Below are 19895 nucleotides of genomic sequence, written 5' to 3'. Positions count from 1 at the left end.
GGGTAGAAAAGATGAAAAAAGCTTGGGTGGGGTGATCTGATGTAATATGGTGGAGAATAGCTGTCTTGAATACCTAGAAGGAAGAATGGGTTTCAAGTGAAAGTGGAAGTTGGTTCCACACACTGGAAAAAAGAGGAACAAATGAGTCTCGCTCAAACAAATGAGAGCAGCAATTCTGGATTTTGGGAGTTTCACCAGAGGGGGGTTGATTGTGGACCAGGTGTGCCCTGCAGACACCTGGGGGGGGCAAGGGGGGAAAAGCACAGAAAGAGCAGATGGTGCAAGATCAGAAAGGAGGAGGTCGAAGAGAGACCACCGACCTGTCTGTAATGGGAAAGTGATAGGCTCAGAGACTTGGCTTCATCATGGGAGATTCACATGATCTTGAAGGCCTTGGTTTCCACGACGTCAAGCTGAGCACTGTGTGAGGCAGATGTGCTAGCCCAGTGAGGAGAGCAATACTCCATCAAGTTGTGGATGAAGGCCTTATATGGACATAGGAGTTCAGGGGTGCCAAAGGACAATTTTGTATGATGTCCAGTTGGTGACTGCCTTTGGAGACCAACTTTGAAATGTCTTTTGCCCAAGACAGTTGATGACCAATAGACCCAGGAGTTTGAGTGACTGAACTTCCTCAAGAGGATTGTGAAGAAAGTAGTTAGGAGGGTTTGCCATATGGTCCTATTGGAGAGAGAAAGTGAGTGTGAGATTTGTTGGGAATGAAAGACATATTCAAAGTGTTTAACCAGCTTGCCGAGGTCTGAGGAGAGAGAGAGAGAGAGAGAGAGAGAGAGAGAGAGAGAGAGAGAGAGAGAGAGAGAGAGAGAGAGAGAGAGAGAGAGAGAGAGAGAGAGAGAGAGAGAGAGAGAGAGAGAGAGAGAGAGAGAGAGAGAGAGAGAGAGAGAGAGAGAGAGAGAGAGAGAGAGAGAGAGAGAGAGAGAGAGAGAGAGAGAGAGAGAGAGAGAGAGAGAGAGAGAGAGAGAGAGAGAGAGAGAGAGAGAGAGAGAGAGAGAGAGAGAGAGAGAGAGAGAGAGAGAGAGAGAGAGAGAGAGAGAGAGAGAGAGAGAGAGAGAGAGAGAGAGAGAGAGAGAGAGAGAGAGAGAGAGAGAGAGAGAGAGAGAGAGAGAGAGAGAGAGAGAGAGAGAGAGAGAGAGAGAGAGAGAGAGAGAGAGAGAGAGAGACAGAGAGAGAGAGAGAGAGAGAGAGAGAGAGAGAGAGAGAGAGAGAGAGAGAGAGAGAGAGAGAGAGAGAGAGATGCTGCCTGCCTGCCTATCTGAAGGATGAGGGATGTCACGGTGGAGGGTCGAGTCATCAGGAAATAGATGAAGGGGGTTTTCCAGTTGGCTAGCACTCTACAAGAAATTTGGTAACTGAACACACCCCAGATTCATTATATGTGACAAGGATAAACATCAATACCATGACTTATTTTGACTATATCGATGAATTTGTCCCTCGAGGGGCAGATTTTGACACGACACGTGGCAACTTAGAGGTTGCTAGGAATCGAAAGTGGGTTTTATTTTCAGAATTTATTTTTCCCAAATGTGGTTAAAAATGCTTTGTTCACGTCAGTGACACAAATATAACATCAGATGTGAAAAATAACTGTCAATTAAGACGTTATAACGATCGGTAAGCTTGGCAAAGGAGTCACGTGACCTCTCAAATGTGCTAATCGCTAATTGTTTAAAACACCGAAAAGAGTACAAACACAACGATTTAAAGGTAATTTTACTGCTCATCTACAGAAACATGACAGAAATAAATAGACCCCATGATTTTCAAAGAATTTATTTATTTAACATTTGAAGAACATTTGATCCATTTTAATAAATACACGAGTATTTTGTAGACTTGCCATTTGCAGATTTCAATGCTTTTACTCTTTCAGACATAGAACTAACGAGTTCTGAAATGTTCTCTTGTGGGATTTCTGCCCAGGCTTCACGCAAACGGGTTATCAATTCCGCCTGTGATGTTGGTTTCCTGGACTTTTTCCGCACAGCTCGATCCAATATGGCCCAGAGGTGTTCAATGGGATTCATCTCAAGAGACTGACTTGGCCATGGAAGTTGCTTGATTCCATTTCTGTCCTGCCATTCTTTGGTCTTTATTCCAGTGTGGCATGGAGCTCCATCTTTTATGAACAGTGTTGATTTTGACCACCTGACCAGTGGAGAAGACAGGGAGAAGTCCATCCTCAAGAATAGGAATGTATATCGTGGAGTTGATGTTGCCAACACACTCCACAAGCTCTGACCGACCAGCACTTCAGATTGCTCCCCACACCATCACTAAAAAAACCACCGTGTTAAATAGTTGGCTGCAATCGGTTCAAAAATAACTCTTGACTGGGAAGTCTCCAGACCCATACGTGTCCATTGTCAGAAAATTGAGTAAATTGGAACTCATCTGAAAAAAATGACAGTTCGCCAAAACTCCAAGGGTCTGGTGGCCATCTCGTCAGCCCACTTCATTCTCCTTTGAATGTTGGCTGGTCTAAGAAGAGGTTTTCTCCTAGCTGCTCTCCCATAGTAACCTCGTTGATGAAGGTACCACACGGTAGTTCTTGAGTTAATTGGACATCCTCTGCAACATCTGCTGCCTTGCAACGGGGAGTTTTCTCAATGGGCCGCTTGACAGCTCGAAGACACCTTTCTGAGTGCCCAGGTCGACCAGAACAAGAAGCTGTGGATTCCTTCCCTTCACTGGTGAATTTCACCATCACCCGATTGACCGTAGAAAGCGAAATGCCAAGGTTCTGAGCTATCTGACGCTGGCAGACTCCACCTTCCGATTGGCCAATAATTTGACCTCTTTGAAAATCGCAAAGGTCGTGTGCTCCCTGGGTTTGTGGCATAGTCAATTGTCATATGTCACCCAGGAACTCATTTCTGCAAATAAAGAGTTGAATATTAGTACAAATCGCTGAGTAAAACTTGCTTTATACAGATGAAATGAATAAATTTAAGCTGTCTATTTACTTCTGTCATGTCTCTGTAATGACATAACTCTCAAAGGTGAAGGAAGAGTTTGTAGTAAAAGGTTACCACCTTAACTAACTTCTTCAAACATTCACCCTGCGGCATCAGGATGACTGACTACCGAGAGAAATTTCCCGACGAAGTCTTATAACGGGGTCCCACTTCTTAATCACATTGAACACATTGAGCCACAGCTTCGGGTAGACCAAATGGTTGTTCATAACAGGGTGGTGGCACACATTCATTTTGTGGTAGGAGGATTGATCTTCCTGGATGCTGATGGAGGCACAGGGAAGACATTTCTCATAAACCTCATTCTCGCAAAGGTTCGTTCCAGTGGTCATGTCACATTGGCATCTGCAAGCAGTGGGATTGCTGCGCATCTTCAAGGTGGATGAACAGCCCAGTCTACATTTAAGATCCCACCCAACCTGATAAGAACAGAAATGCCAATATGTGCCGTCACATGTGGCTCGGACGGACGGACGGACAGACAGACATGAACCAATTGCTTAACCCAGCTTTTTGCTTGGCATTGCCTCACATTTCGAAAACATATCGTGGATTAGTCTGCATGCACGCCAATCACAGTGCTTCTTGTGTCCAAGTCCTGCCGTGTCCTGGTCATGTGTTGTGCGTGTTCTCTTGCACTGGTGCTACAATGTCTGGTCCATGGGCACCAAGTCGACTATTCCAGTTTATTAACCCTTCCCCAGACCACCAGGTCTAAATTATTTCATGGCTCATCCTTGTTAACTATTTGCCTCCAATGGACGTCTGACTCCATGTGAAGGTGCGTTGGTGGTTGATTGTATGCATAGCTATCAATAACAGTTCGTCACGCTGTCTCACCACACCGCTGTTCGGTTTGCCATGTGGTCAATCGTTTGGATGTTTGGCCAACATAATTGGCTTAACAACCCTCGCATGGTATGCTGTAGATGACATTCTTTCTGTCGAATTTGCTCACCCGGTCCTTATGTTTTGACAGCTGCTTTCAATGTCTATATAACAGCTCTCATGTTGGCCTGCAAGTGCGAGCTGAGTGTCGTATGCGCTGACGGTGATGGAAAGAGACGGCGAAGTGTTAATATGAACAGCTCTGCTTACGAGACACTATTCGCTTGTGCTTGCTGTCTTCAGAGCATCATGGAAAGGCAAGCAAGTTTTATGATGAGTAAAAGCAATTCATCCTGGGATCGAAACTGCAGAATTCGACAATAGCTCATTAAAACGATTCTTGCTCTTTTCACATTGAGCTTTATTGACAACAGGTTGGGTCGCTTGATCAAGATCGGGTTATTTGGACTTTATTATTAAAACCTCAAGAACATCATTGTTTGCAGCTGCAGCAAAGAAAATACATTCGGGAGTGCAACACGGCAATGATGTGCCAAACGGCCTCCTAATTTCCATGTTTAATGTTGTTCAGAATTGTGCGACCACTCCTTACTCTCGGTGTATTCCCACGAAGACTGTGATCCCTTTGTACAGCGTGGCGGGCAATGACGGGCCCCATGTGATTCACTGCGTATTGGTACAGCAAATCACAAGTTTAAACCAGATTAATGTTCTGTTTAGGGGTTATTGTTGGTGAAGCATCCACTTCCACTTTCCATTGTTTATCATGTTTGGAGTTCCACTAAGTTTTTGAGCATATTTTTGATATTGTACATTTTATTTTACATTAAAACGTGTCTTCAAAGAAACCCAAAATGGGGCTTCTTTAACTTTGGCCAAACTTTATGTTAATTTTCATTCGGCAAACAAAATGTAAATATTTCACTGCAATTGGTTCGATTCTTGACATAGCGTTGACCTTTGAATGGGAAGCGCGGAAGCATAAGTCAAGCTCTGACCCTGTCCCAACCGAGGGGCTACATGATATGCGAAGGTTGATCGGTCTAAATGCCGTTATTTCATGTTTAGCTTATCTGGAATTTACATTCCAGATAAGGTATTGTCATCACGCACCATCCGTCCGTCCAACTCCTTTTTTGATTTCTTCGGCCAAACCGCTGAGCCAATCCGGCTGAAATTCGGCAGCAACGTTCCTTTCCTGACTGACAACAGGAATTGCAAAGCTTGTTCTGGGCACATGACTTTAAGTAGGTCAAAATGGCCGACATTAAATTTCTTCAAAAATCTTCTTCTCCAGACCCACCGGTCAGAATGCTACCATATTTGGGTTACAGCATTAGGACAGGGTCGTGATGTTAAATTGCGGAGGTCATACCAATCACATGACCGGAAGTATGTCAAAATCGTAGACCAAAAAAAACAACATAAGGTCAGCGCCCAGATAAGCTTCAGGTCCAGTGGTCCTTTTTTTTTAAATTTTACATTCATTTGATTAATAATTTTATTTTTGTATTGTGACATTAACCTTTCATATGTTAAAATAAGATGGTACAGCAAAGTTTTGGGAAATTGGGTAAGTGGGTTGGAAACGTACAAGGAACAAACAAATGAAAAATCACTCATAGAGTGATACTTGGCGAAATGTAACGGCACTCGGTAGAGCGCATACCTCTCTCTGTCAAGCTGAAGACTTTACATTTTGTCTCCCACTGATAGGTCAGATCTGAATCCGGACCTTAACAAGAATCGAATCGGCTTATTCTAGTCAACGAACCAACTCATCCGCATAGTTTTGTCATAACTCATCCATAACTTTTTGACATATCATGCTGCACAGTTTTTGGCCCCATCTCTCAATGGTGAAGAATCACTTTAAAAATTCTCATAACCGGATCTGGATTTGAATCTTCACCAAAATTGAATAAATTTGTTCTTGTCACACACCCAACCTGTCTACGAACTTTCTGCGGAATCCATCCATAACCTTTTGAGATATTGTGTAATTTATTGGTTTCTCTCAATGGGGAGGAATCATTTAAAAAATTCTCAGATCCGGATCCGGATTCGGAACTTCACCAAAATTAAGCATGACTGTCCTTGGCGAGTCACCTACCAAGACAAAAAATTTCAGAACGATTGCCTGAAAACTGTGGCCAAAAATCGTGTGACAAACAGACAAACGATATAGGCAAGTTCAGTCATGCGATCAAGATGGGTCACCTGATCAAGTAAAACATCAAGAAGATTGATGTTTTAAAGCTGAAACCAAAAAGAAAATTAACTCGGGAGTGCAACACTGCAATGACGGGCCAAATGGCCTTCTCATATCTTGTTTTAGGTTGTACAGTTGCTTGCGATCACTCGTTACACTCAGTGTAGTTCCACGGAAACTATAGATCATTTGTATATTACTTTCCGCTGGCAGAATACCCGCCCTACGGACGATCTTTTTCCAGGCATACAACACATTCTTCTGACGCATACCTTTATTTGGGTCTTATTTCAGCAACTGACAGCTCTGTATAGGCAAGAAAGCATTTCTGTATCGGCAAACCGTTTGATGTTTCACTAATTTTGACCATGTAATCTTTGTCAGTTTGACAGAGTTGTCGGGCCGAAGCCTCCAGATTAGAGGTGACACTTTGGTGTAGGACATTGTCCAATGGAGATCGGGGAGTGCGCGTCACACTCCACATGTTTTGATTTACCCGCTGATCGCAGCGCGTGCCTTCCGGAAGAATGGTTTGCATTCGTAAGAACAATCGTCTGGGTGGCAGACAGACAGTTGTTCTTTGTGGATTATGCGAATGTATCAACAACGAATAGTGGTTTTACCATGTGAGACATAATCCATGGCAATGCTCACCATTACAGTCAGGAGATGCATCTGATATACATATATATATATATATATATATATGCATATATATATATATATATATATATATATATATATATATATATATATGTGCATATATATGCATATATATGCATATATATATGCATATATATGCATATATATATGCATATATATATATATATATGCATATATATATGCATATATATATATGCATATATATATATATGCATATATATATATATATGCATATATATATATATATATATGCATATATATATAAGCATATATATATGCATATATATATGCATATATATATATATATATATGCATATATATATATATATGCATATATATATGCATATATATATGCATATATATATGCATTTATATATATATTCATTTATATATATATGCATATATATATATATATATATATATTCACATATATATATATATATATATGCATATATATATATATATATGCATATATATATATATATATATATATATATATATGCATATATATATATATATGCATATATATATATGCACATATATGTCAGACCAGCTATTCGTTGTGGATACATTCCTGAAAAAAATCCATGAATGTAGGGGCATTGTTTAAAAAAATATATATATATATATATATATATATATATATATACATACATAGATATATATATATATATATATACATACATAGATATATATATATATATTATATTTCTACATATATATATATATATATATATATATATATTTCTACATATATATATATACAGTAAGTCCTCGCTAACCGGAAGTTCGCATATCGTAGTTTCGATTTTTCGTAATTTAGTTTTAATGACCAATTTTTCATTTATCGCAAACATTTTATGCCTATCGTAATGTCATTGCAAGGAAAAACGCAAAAAAAAGTTTCAAACTGCCTGCAAAAAACAACAATCACACAGGATGCGCATAAACACACTTTCACTTTACTGCGCATGTACTGTATGCTGTACTGTACGTATTCTCTTCACGCTCGCCTGCATACCTTCCAGTATGAATCCCAAGCGACCCGCAAGTCTTTAGCCGAGCACACCTCGTTTCAAGAGACTACGAAAGGCTGTCACATTGCAGGTGAAATTGGATATAATTAAAAGACATGAACGAGGTGAAGGGACAACGGAAATCGGCCGCGCGCAGCAATCGCTGCATCGACTGTACATTCTGAAATGAGAGCGAGAGATGAACCTTCAGAGTTTAGGCTTTATTCCATTTGATTGGAGCCGCTTCTGTGGGCACACCAGGAAATACAGGTTCAGCTAGGAGTACATAAGCAGTAACGTATACATGTGCAGTTAATCATTGCAGACTAATCCGCGTAAGCACGGAGTTCGATATAATCTCCATTCTCACCAGTCAATGAGCACCTTCAGTTGACGAGCATCAAGTGGACAGCCGATGTCAATAGCAATGCCCCGGGGACAATCCACCCGTGCCGCAGAGACCTCCCCTTATACGCGAGACGCACAACATGTGATCCCGCGTCATGTCCCTTGATTCACGTTAATTCACCACACATTCGATCGTTCAAAGTTCGGCAAAGATAAAGAAAATATCACAGATTGCGACCAGTTCGAGTGCAACGACACTAACGAGAATGAGAGATGGTGCCATGCACAACATGGAGCGTTTATTATGTGTGTGGATAGAAGATCAAACTAAACGTCGCATGCCTTTATCTCTTGCTGTGATACAAGAAAAAGCGCGTAGTTTGTTAGGGCATTGGCCCACGATTACATAATCAATTCTCCAATCATGTTGAGAAGTATCTCCAAGGAGAACAACATTGACAACAAATCTTTGCTGCTTGTAGACAATGCTCCTGCCCATCCTCAGCAAATGGAAGACTGGTGTGAAAACGTGCAGGTAGTATTTTTACCACCAAATACTACCTCACTTTTACAGCCTATGGATCAGGGAGTTATTGCTGCTTTTAAAGCCTATTATGTTAAGCATACCATGCTGCAGCTTATCAAAAAAACTGATAAGGACAAGCTATCAATCAAAGAGTTTTGGTGAACATACAACATAAAAATGGCTTTGGAAAACATGTAGGATTCATGGGCGGAGGCGAGTGCCTCCACAATGAACGCTGTGTGAAAGAAAGTGTGGCCCGAGTGTGTCCACAATTTCACGGGGTTTGCTGATGTTCCGTTGATTACAAGTCAAATTGTAGACCTGGCGCAGGAGGTTGGTTTGAAGAGGTTGACGAAGAGGACGTGGATGACTTACTGGAGTCTCATGCAGAACCCTTAAGCAATGAAGATCTTATGGAGTTGGAACAGCAGTGGGCTCTTGAGGAAGAAGAAGATGCTGTGACACCTTCATCCGAGCATCTCACCATGAAAAACCTCAGCCAAATCCTCAGCTCGTTTGAAAGTGCCACAGAATTTGTTATCGAGCAAGATCCAAATCTTGAAAGGAGCACTGATTTTAGCTGTGTTGTTTATGATGCCCTTTGTTGCTACAAGGAACGTTATGCAGCAAAGAAAAAGAAAGCCATCCAGCCCACTCTCCATGCATTTTTCAAGCCAAAAGATGCAGCACCAACTCCATCCACCATCCAGGATGCTCCTTCAACCAGCTGCCAAGAGACCGTTCCTGCAGGTGAAGAAAGTGACAGCACAGTGTCAAGTGAAGAGGGGGACGATTCTGCCACTCCGCAAGTGTGACTTGTCCACCGCAATCAACTCCGTTCCTCCAGCCTCGGGGTAAGTCGCCACGACCCGAGGAGTGTGTTTTGTTTATTTGTGTTTATGTCCAAAAAATTCCGAGCCAAAAACACATCCCCCCTTTAATACATTGGTTTCTATGGGAAAATATGTTTTGTTTAACACAGTTTCGCTTATCATAAGGTTTTCCAGGAACGCAACTCTTGCGAAAAGCGAGGACTTACTATGTATATATATATATATATATATATATATATATATATATATATATATATATATATATATATATATATATATATATATATATATATATATATATATATATTGTTACAGGCCGGGTGTCGGCCGCCAACCGACCACTCTGAATGGAGCCGCAAGTCGAGTCGGCCCGACCGATCGCCCGGAATATAGATCGCCGCCCGGATAACTCCGAGCGACGGGTCCTTGTACAAGAACCAAAATACGCCAATCGGCAGATCACGTGGGGTAGGGTCGATTGCCAATCTTCAATTTACCTAAATACCCACGTGATCCAACTACCGGGGTGTTCCACCCACGACGGAACTCGTACGGAACAAACCGCCGAGGCGAGCTTGTCCGTGCGCGCTTCCGAGCGGTGTAATCACCGAGAACCGTCGGCCCAAATGTCCCCATATTACAGCAAGCCAACGGCTTTCTAACTCCCAACACACCAAATGTTCAGTCAATGAGGGAATGGACGCAACGAGCAGGTTTACATTCACACAAGGACATTTATTATAATGAAACACGTATGCAATTAAATAAGGCAAAACACGTATGCAATTATACAAGCAACAAAAGCACGACAAAAGAACTATAACCGTCTACTTATTATGTACAGTCATTTGCACTTAACAGCAGTTCCTACTTATTAGACGGGCCCACAGACACATGTACGCATGCGCGCGCGCGCGCGCGCACACACACACACACACACACACAAGAAACGGTGGCTGAGGCCTTTAATCACGAGCTCCAGCTCGGAGGACAGGTGAGCTGAAACTCAGAGCTTGACTCGAACCTTTCCACCTCGTGTGGTCTTCAACTTGTCCGGACCCGGGCTCCAGCGAGAGCGAGCTGGATCCAAATCGTCGCGATCCTTCCCGAGCTCCCGCGAATCCTCCCGCGCTTCTCAACACATGCCGGTGAGACGAGGCGCCGATCCGTCCTGTCGATCATCGCTTCCCCGAGGATCCAACTCCAATAAGAGGCCGATGCGTCGCACCAAGCTGGGAAACAAAATGCAGAACGAAAAGCTCCACGAACCAAGAAGAAGAGGAAGGATAGGAAGAAGAGGAAGAAGCCTCCACTCGCAGCTCGAGCCGAACAACTCGCTCAAGTTCCTTCCCAAACAAAGCAGCAGCCGAAGCTCACTGAGCCAGCCAAAGCAAAAAGCTTACTCCTCCCACGGGACTCAGCACACGAACTCTGCACACGGGACTCAGAACGGGACTCTTCACGAACTCTGCCATGGGACTCCCACGAACTCAGCCCTACCACGGGACTCCCCCGAACTCTTTACACAGGACTTTCATGAACTCAGCCCACGAACTCAGCCCTACCACGGGACTCCCACACGAACTCTTTTTGAACAAAGAAAAGATGTCCTCTTTATCCTTTGCACCCCTTCCCCCGCACCCGGCGTGACTCATGCCCTCGTGATCCACCCCCCCTCAACCACGGGTGGGAGGGAGTTGTTGACGTCACCGCAGGGTTCTTCTTCCTCTTTGCAGAAGAGGGGGAGGGACGTCTCCATTGTTTGCTCCCTAACTATTAAATCGATCCGCAGAGCATCTAATCGATTTCAAAACATTAAACAATGGAAGGTGAGCTATCTAGGGAACATGCACTTATCGACATAGCTGACGAAGGGAACCTGAATGTTGTGTGCAATTGAATTCCAAATTCGTAACAATATGTATTTACAGTAATCCCCCGCTATATCGTGGTTCACCTATCGCGCCCCCGGTTCATCGCGGGTTTTCCTTTGGAACCTAACTAATTTTTTCTGCGGATTCCCCCGGTATATCGCGGTAATAATATATAAAATAGAAATTATTTAAGCAATAAATTATAACGCGTGGCGCTCAAACAGTCACACAACGCACGAGACAAAGTTTCACTTGTGAACTTCGAATATTTTCTACGTTTTTTTCTCCAAGCCCTACGATGCCGCCCAAATGCCCTGCACCTTCTAAGGCTTCTAGCAAGGAACCGAAGCGCCAGAGGAAGGTCTGGACGCTCCAGGAGAAGGTTAAGGTGCTAGATATGCTTCGGGAAGGAAAAAGGTTTGCTGCGGTTGGACGAGCACTGCCAAACTGACCAGACCAGACAAGTCGATCTCCGGCACCTCAAACACGATCACTGCCAAACCGACCAGACCAGACAAGTTGATCTCCGGCACCTCGATCCCGATCACTGCCAAGGCGACCAGACCAGACGAGTCGATCTCCGGCACCTCGAACCCGATCACTGCCAAGGCGACCAGACCAGACGAGTCGATCTCTGGCACCTCGAACCCGATCATTGCCAAGCCGACCTGACCAGACGAGTCGATTTTTTTTTTTGGGAGGCATCCATTCATCGCGGATTTTCACTTCTCGCTGGGGGTGGGGGGTTTGGAAGGTAACCCCCGCGATAAACGGGGGATGACTCTATATGTGTATATATGTATGTATATATATATATATATATATATATATATATATATATGTATATGTATATGTATATGTATATGTATATATATGTATGTATATATATATATGTATGTATATATGTATATATATATATGTATATATATATATGTATATATATATGTATATGTATATGTATATGTATATATATGTATGTATATATATATATATATGTATATATATATGTATGTATATATGTATATATATATATGTATATATATATATATGTATATATATATGTATATATATATATATGTATATATATATATATGTATATATATATGTATATATATATGTATATATATATATGTATATATATATATATATATATGTATATATATGTATATATATGTATACATATATGTATATATATATGTATATATGCATATTTATAAATATTGTTGCGGTTTTCGCGCCCGCCGGCGTGCTGACGGCCACGTAACTCGAATCGCGGCACGTCGCCCACCGGACGGACAATCCAGTCGTGACCCTCTCGGACTAACGCCGGGAACCAGTCACGGGTGGACCTTTCGGTCTCACCGCGATCGAGCCAATCAGCCCCCGCGTGGGATAGGGTTGCTCGCCAAATTCGAACTACCTAAGTACCCACGCGGAGGGTAGACCGGGCGATCGCACCTCGCCGCAGGTCGACTTCGGACACGGGCCACTTAAGCGACCCGTTCCGTACTATCAGAATAACCGAGCGGTGTTATCGTCGACCTCGACGGTTCGATTAATTATCGGGCGTATTCAGCCCACTACCAACCCTTTACGTGAAGCAAGATGGGGATTCAATGGAGGAAAAGACGAAGCGAAGCGGGAGAACAGTTCAACAATAAAGCACATTTATTCGCGACGAACGGAAAGCACACAAATACAATTCCACCAAATGCACACAAAAAAAAGAAAACACAATTCCATTTACACAAAAAGCAAACATAAAAGTGAAAACACAGTGCAGAGCTAATACCGACTACCGAGCACACGGCAACACTTATACAATTCTACTTCACAGACGGCGCCGACAACACATACCCAAAACCAAGGAAAAGAAATCCCCCAAGAATGGGGCAGGCCTGAGGCCGAGACCGGGTCGGGCCTACCCGTCTGGTGATGAGACGCGGAGCGGCGATGGCCCCGCAACCCGCGGGCCTCGTGGACAGTGCCTGGCTGGGGGTGGGAACGGGGCCCCCTTGGTCGCACTATCTCAGCGCGGGGGGAAACAGGAGGGGGTTGCTGATGCTCGGGGTATAGAGGATCTTTATTATCCCTGGTGTGCGTCTCCACCTCGGCCAGGTCGCGCTGCCGGCCTCCCTCGGGCGTGCAGCTCCTGGCACCGACGCGAGCACCCCCTCGTCCGACTCTCTTCAGCTTCTCCAGCCACTGCAGGCTTCGGGCTCCAGACTTCTTTCGTTCTCGTTTGCGACTCTCTCCTGACTGACGAACACCGTCCTTTTATCCCCCCCGTAACTTCGCCTTTGACCCCCTCCCTTTGACCTTTCACCTCGCTCCCCATTGGCCCGAGAAAAAGTGGGCGTGAAGGCTTTTTGATCCACAAATTTGCATATATTGATCGTTCTGGAGGCGGGGCCAATTCGCCCCTCGCTCACCGATTGGACGGCAAAAAGTGGGCGTGTGTCGTTTTTGATCCGTTTTTGAAGCACAAAATCCGTGATTTTGTACACGCTGTTCAACGTGCGCCCTGCACGAGTCCAACACCGGTACCCACAGCGGGGCAAGAACGGTGGCGATGCTACGGTTGTGAGGTGTGCGTGAAGGTCGTGGCGGTTGTGGTGAAGCGGTGGTTGTGGTCGGTGGTTGATGTTGTGGTTGTGATCATGGCGGTTGGTCCAAAATAAAGATAGTAAAAGAAAAACGGCTATCCTGAAGAGTCGCAGCTCGCATAAATGACATGTATTCCCACTAGACAACGGGTTTGGGCCTAACTACACATGCACTTACCGAGATACCTCACCTAAGGGACCTGAATGGTGGTTTGCGAATCTGGTAACCACAACACTACCCCCTTCCCTTTTTACAGACTCGTCCCGAGTCGTCAAATTTTCGTGTGCCATCATGTGTAGTTTTCCCCTAGTACATTTTACCTACGGATCCCTGAGTGCGACATTCATGGTATTCGTGTCCCCAAAATAAATAACCTGAGGGCTGCGTAACTACCTAAACAAACTCACTCACACGGACGACTTAAATAAAATTGCCGGCGCTAGGACATACATGCCGGGGGCGCACTCATATGTACAGTACATCTTACCTTAACTTACAAATTTTACACTAAACCATGGCCCAGGATCATTGACTCTGCAAAAAGAAAGCAGTTAGCAGGGAGCCAGGCTGCCCGCATGCAGTCTCTGGCTCAAACAATGCAGGTGACAGGGAACGTGGCTGGCTGCTCACACACAGTCCAAGGCCTTCCCTTTTGAACTGAACTCAGTGAACCACAACGGTGCTTGGGCTGCACAAACGCAGTCTCCGTGCCAGCTCAAGTGGCACACGCAATGAGCACAACGAATGGATGCATGAACGGTTTGAACTGAATGCAGTGAACGCAAACACGGTGCACGGGCCGCCACTGCAGGCCCGTGTTGTAGCTGCCAACAGGGCAGTTCTTGCAGCTTGCAAACTGTTGCTTTCTGATCCTGGCGCACATGGAAATGAACAGGGGGGGGGCAAAGCAAAAATTGAACGGGGCTGGTGAACGTGGGCAGTGGGCATGGCATGGCAAAGGTGGCAGGCAAACACAGCCCGCAGAACAAGGCCGCTGCAGGCAAACACAGCCGGCAGACGAACTGGCCGGCACAGGCCTCGAAGTACCACAGCTGCAGATGAAGTGGCCGGCACAGGCCTTGAAGCAAAACACGGCCAGCCGATGGCACAGGCCTTGCAGCAAAACAACAGCTGCCGATGAAGTTGGCCGGCCTCCGCCTCGAAGAAAAACACGGCCAGCCGATGGAGTTGGCTAGCCTTTGCCGTTCAGTGGAGGTTGGTGGAGGGAGTGCGGTGGTGCTGGCCACTTGGAAGGCGGGCTCGGACCTACCTACCTGGCTCCCTCCCAACCTATCGCCTTTGCCTGTCACTGTACATACCCACTCCCTTAATTTGTCAAACCCCAATTTAGCCCCAACTTATTTTTTGTTGTTTTTATTTTTACTCCCCCACTATAAATCGTCCCCTAACCCCCTTTATCGTCCTTGTTCGGCTAACCTATCCTGTCACCTAGCCTACTCCCAACCCCTACGTTCCCTTCCCGGAGGGGAATAAGGGAGAGCTAACGTCCTGTGTCGAGGCCCAACGAAGCCTCAGAATGGCCTCCCCAGAGTTCGGCGATCTTACCACCAAGTGGGTCCAGCGGCCCACAACGACAGCGAGGGGATGGATGGTGCGGAGGGGTACATCTCCTAATCTACCCTAACCATTTAACTGTTAAACTACCCCGGGGCTTTCAACAAGCGCCTCTCGCTTAAACTATTGGTTCTAACAACCCAGATTCCCGTCGCCTGTGTTGGTGTCCTCACAATTTCGGGCCTCGCCCCCCAATTTTCTCTCCGTGCCCTCACACGGTCTCCTGGCTGGGACACGTGGCTCCCTTTGGCAGGCACGACCCTCTGCCGAATCTCCCGCTATGGCACCCCCGGGCACTACACTGCCTCCGAGCCTACCAGCTCCCTAACACCGGGGAGTGCCCCCCATGGCACCTCCTCTGAAACGCACACGTGGCAGGCCGGCCTCCCGGGCCCCTTTCCGAGGGTCACCCGTGCCCACAACACTGCCCACGCGGCTAATGGCGCCCCGGGCCCCCGCACCAAGCAGGCGCACCCGTGCCCACTACTCTATCCCGGCCCCCCATGGGCCCTTGGCCTACCGCGGCCGACTAGCCTGGTGCCCGGGGTACCCACTCAGCGATACTCACCTTTCGCAGCCACGCTCCCAAGCCCGTCAACAGGGCTCCTGCACCCCTCCAAATGGGTCTCGAGCCTACTTTCACACCAACAACAAAACGACCTCCATTTTTCAATTTGACTAACCCAGCTAACTCAATCTACACTGACCCCGGGGGTCCCTTGGGCGGGAGTCACTCCTCCCCCCAATCACTCATCGCACCATGCATTCCCCATGCACTCCACTCACACAGACCCGCTGGCCTCACTCACTCAACAAGTACTCACCTCACAACTCACCAACTCTTCAACACACACACCGCTGAACTCTGCCATCCTTCTAACTACCTCCCCTAACTAACTCGTGCTCCCACGTCGTCCCTTAAACTAGTAGCACGTTCCTTTTAACACTACGTAGCTAAGCTACGTCCCCTCTACACATTCACAAGTCTGTCACTGTACTCAAATAATAAATCATTTTATTTCCCAACCTAAATCTGGCTACAATCCCTCTACCTAATCCATTCCACGGACTCCATGAGGACTTACCCCTGCCCCATGAAGTCGGTCTAACTAAGCTAACCCTTCCCCCTAACTAGTTTCCATCCTGTGCCCCGGTAAGGGGGTCTTTCACCCCTTGCCCAGGAATCCTTTGCACCCGAAAGTGAGGCTTGTTCTTTTTTTTCTTTTTTTTCTACATGCGCAGCGCCAGCGCGGCAACTCAGAGCTCGCGCACTTTGCACCTGCCCGTGACGTCATGCAGCTGCACGTGTTCCTCGTCCCTCCTTGGACGGGACCATCCGGCAGAGATACCCCTCCTGCCGGATTCCAACCACACGTGCAGCCATGACGTCACCGTGCGCAAAAAAAAAAAACACAAGCCCCACGTCTCGAGGGATTTCCCACGCGAACACATGTGCTCTGCCCGTTGGAGCTGAACACACACGATCGCGTGGAGAACCCGTCCGGTCCAAATCCATTTACCTGCCTAAACTTTGTCCGTCCGCGGGATCGGCAAATCCACCGCGTGCGTTTCCGGACCGGGACTTCACTCTCGCAAGCGAGCACGTGGTGGTCTCGTGCGTTGCACAGCACGAACCGCGTGCTCACTGCTGGGCGAACCCGGCACGGTCCCCGAAACAACTACAGCCGCTACTCGGCTTTCTCTCCTCTGTCGCCGTCTCCGTCTCCATTCCACACACGCATACCTGCGTGTTACGACGCACACAGTCCACACCATCACATTCACACCGGGAGACGCGGCTGCGTGCTCCCGCATGCCAACCGACATCTCCCTCTCATACCGCTCTCTCACACACATGGTCTCCCTTGCACACAGCGACCTTGCACACGGCCGTTCACTCACGCGTGCCTCACTACTCTCACACCGTGCCTCATCCACACACGCGGGGGCACTCACCCGCGGTACCTCACTCATACACACGGCGACACTCACACACGCGGTCTCTTCCACACACGGTGCCTCACCCACACACGCGGGGGCACTAACCCGCGGTGCCTCACTCACACTCCGTGCCTCATCCACACACGGCGTGCTGGGAAGCACGTACTCCGGCACCATCGCCACCACACCACTCACACGTGGTGCCTCACTCATACTGGCCGTTTCACTCACACACACGGCCTCACTCACACACGGTGCCCCATCCACACCCGGCGTGCTGGGAAGCACGCACTCTGGCACCATCGCCACCACACCACTCACACACGGGGTCGCTTCCACACACGGGGACGCACTCACACCTTGCACCACACACACAGGGACAACCACACTGGGGATTTGTGTCCCCACAAGGGTCTCCGGGGCCTCTACACCCCTCAAGCTCTCCGTGCACCCGTCCACAGCACCCGTCCTCTCAACCTCGCAAAGCACGACCGAACTCACCTGGTCGTGACTCGCCTCAAGGGGGCATACTCCCTCCCCTCGTTCCTGGAGGAGGCCATCCAGGTGCTCGCACCGGGTCCCAACACGCTCCGCGAGCTCAACCCCATTGTCCTCCACTACCTCCGTGTGTGCGTGCGCGTCACTTACCCCGTCTTCATCGTGTAGTCTTCCCTCTATCGTTCCCATCTCCCGTGTCTCCGCCAACTCTTCACCCTTTACCTCCCTTGTCTCAACTATTATTTCTGTTGTCGTCACCTCGTGTCTCGTCTCACACGTTTTGGTCTCCCCATTTAATTTTTCCCTTTCGGTCATCGTCACGACCCTCGCCCAACACGTTCCACGAATTATTTTTTCACCCGCCTCCACCGCGGGCCTGTCAGCCGTTGCACCCCCACCCAGCTCGTTTGCTCCCACACGTGAAGTCGCCATTCCCAGCTCCCTGCTCACTGCCTTCATGCCCGCCTGCAGGCATTGGCCCATGTTCTGCGTCTCACCCCGCAGCTCTTTCATTTCTTCCCTCATTTGCTGTGTATTCGCATCCATCGTCGTTTTCACTTCATTTGTATTTGTATCCATCTTTTCGTTCATTTGTTTGTTCATGCCTTTCATTTCGTTTTTCATTTCATTTGTATTTGTATCCATCGTCGTTTTCACTTCATTCATTTGTTTGTTCATTGCCGCCAGCATGGCGCATATCTGGGCCATGTTGGATGCACTCAGCTGAGCCGTTTCGGCAAGGGTTGGGGAAGGGTCTTGGTGGAGAGGGGGGGGAGGTGTCATACACCGCGGCCGCTGCCGCACCCACCTCGGGCCCTGGGTTCAGTTGGGCGAGTCCGTGTTCCTGCACAATCAACATTTCCTGCTCGGGGATTCCATCCTGGACCATGGATCCTACACATTCTACATCCATTTCTAATACCCCCGGCTCCCGCTCGCCTTGAGACGCCATCTTGCTTCTCGTGAAGGGTTAATTTGAATCGCTCGTAATTTGGAGGGAATCGGGGGTCGCTTCTCTCACCCCTGGACCGATTCCCGTGAATTTAGCCGGAGACAGGAGAGCCCGTTTTCCTGTTCTCCGATACCAGTGCTGCGAGGAGGGCGATGGATTTGTATCCCACTCCTGACACCAGTGTTGCGGTCTTCGCGCCCGCCGGCGTGCGACGGCCACGTAACTCGAATCGCGGCACGTCGCCCACCGGACGGACAATCCAGTCGTGACCCTCTCGGACTAACGCCGGGAACCAGTCACGGGTGGACCTTTCGGTCTCACCGCGATTGAGCCAATCAGCCCCCGCGTGGGATAGGGTTGCTCGCCAAATTCGAACTACCTAAGTACCCACGCGGAGGGTAGACCGGGCGATCGCACCTCGCCGCAGGTCGACTTCGGACACGGGCCACTTAAGCGACCCGTTCCGTACTATCAGAATAACCGAGCGGTGTTATCGTCGACCTCGACGGTTCGATTAATTATCGGGCGTATTCAGCCCACTACCAACCCTTTACGTGAAGCAAGATGGGGATTCAATGGAGGAAAAGACGAAGCGAAGCGGGAGAACAGTTCAACAATAAAGCACATTTATTCGCGACGAACGGAAAGCACACAAATACAATTCCACCAAATGCACACAAAAAAAAGAAAACACAATTCCATTTACACAAAAAGCAAACATAAAAGTGAAAACACAGTGCAGAGCTAATACCGACTACCGAGCACACGGCAACACTTATACAATTCTACTTCACAGACGGCGCCGACAACACATACCCAAAACCAAGGAAAAGAAATCCCCCAAGAATGGGGCAGGCCTGAGGCCGAGACCGGGTCGGGCCTACCCGTCTGGTGATGAGACGCGGAGCGGCGATGGCCCCGCAACCCGCGGGCCTCGTGGACAGTGCCTGGCAGGGGGTGGGAACGGGGCCCCCTTGGTCGCACTATCTCAGCGCGGGGGGA

At 47.3% G+C, this 19895-nt stretch overlaps 1 protein-coding gene and 1 long non-coding RNA gene across 7 annotated transcripts in view; one reads left to right on the top strand and one right to left on the bottom strand.

Annotated features, from left to right (window-relative positions):
* LOC147022149 (uncharacterized) overlaps positions 1 to 8475 on the bottom strand; it is a 62187-nt gene extending 53712 nt beyond the window's left edge. The window contains exon 1 of the long non-coding RNA XR_015061084.1: positions 8110 to 8475. This is a non-coding gene — a long non-coding RNA (uncharacterized LOC147022149). The remainder of the gene's footprint in view (positions 1 to 8109) is intronic.
* Positions 1 to 19895, top strand: part of ADCY1 (adenylate cyclase 1) — a 290414-nt gene that overhangs the window by 111540 nt on the left and 158979 nt on the right. The window lies entirely within an intron of this gene.

Source organism: Eptatretus burgeri, chromosome 8, assembly GCF_056783735.1.
Source record: "Eptatretus burgeri isolate ZD-2024b chromosome 8, Ebu_testis_v1, whole genome shotgun sequence".
Taxonomy (NCBI): Eukaryota; Metazoa; Chordata; class Myxini; order Myxiniformes; family Myxinidae; genus Eptatretus; species Eptatretus burgeri.
Note: the sequence above shows the minus strand (reverse complement) of the source record. Positions and strands in the feature narration are given on the sequence as shown.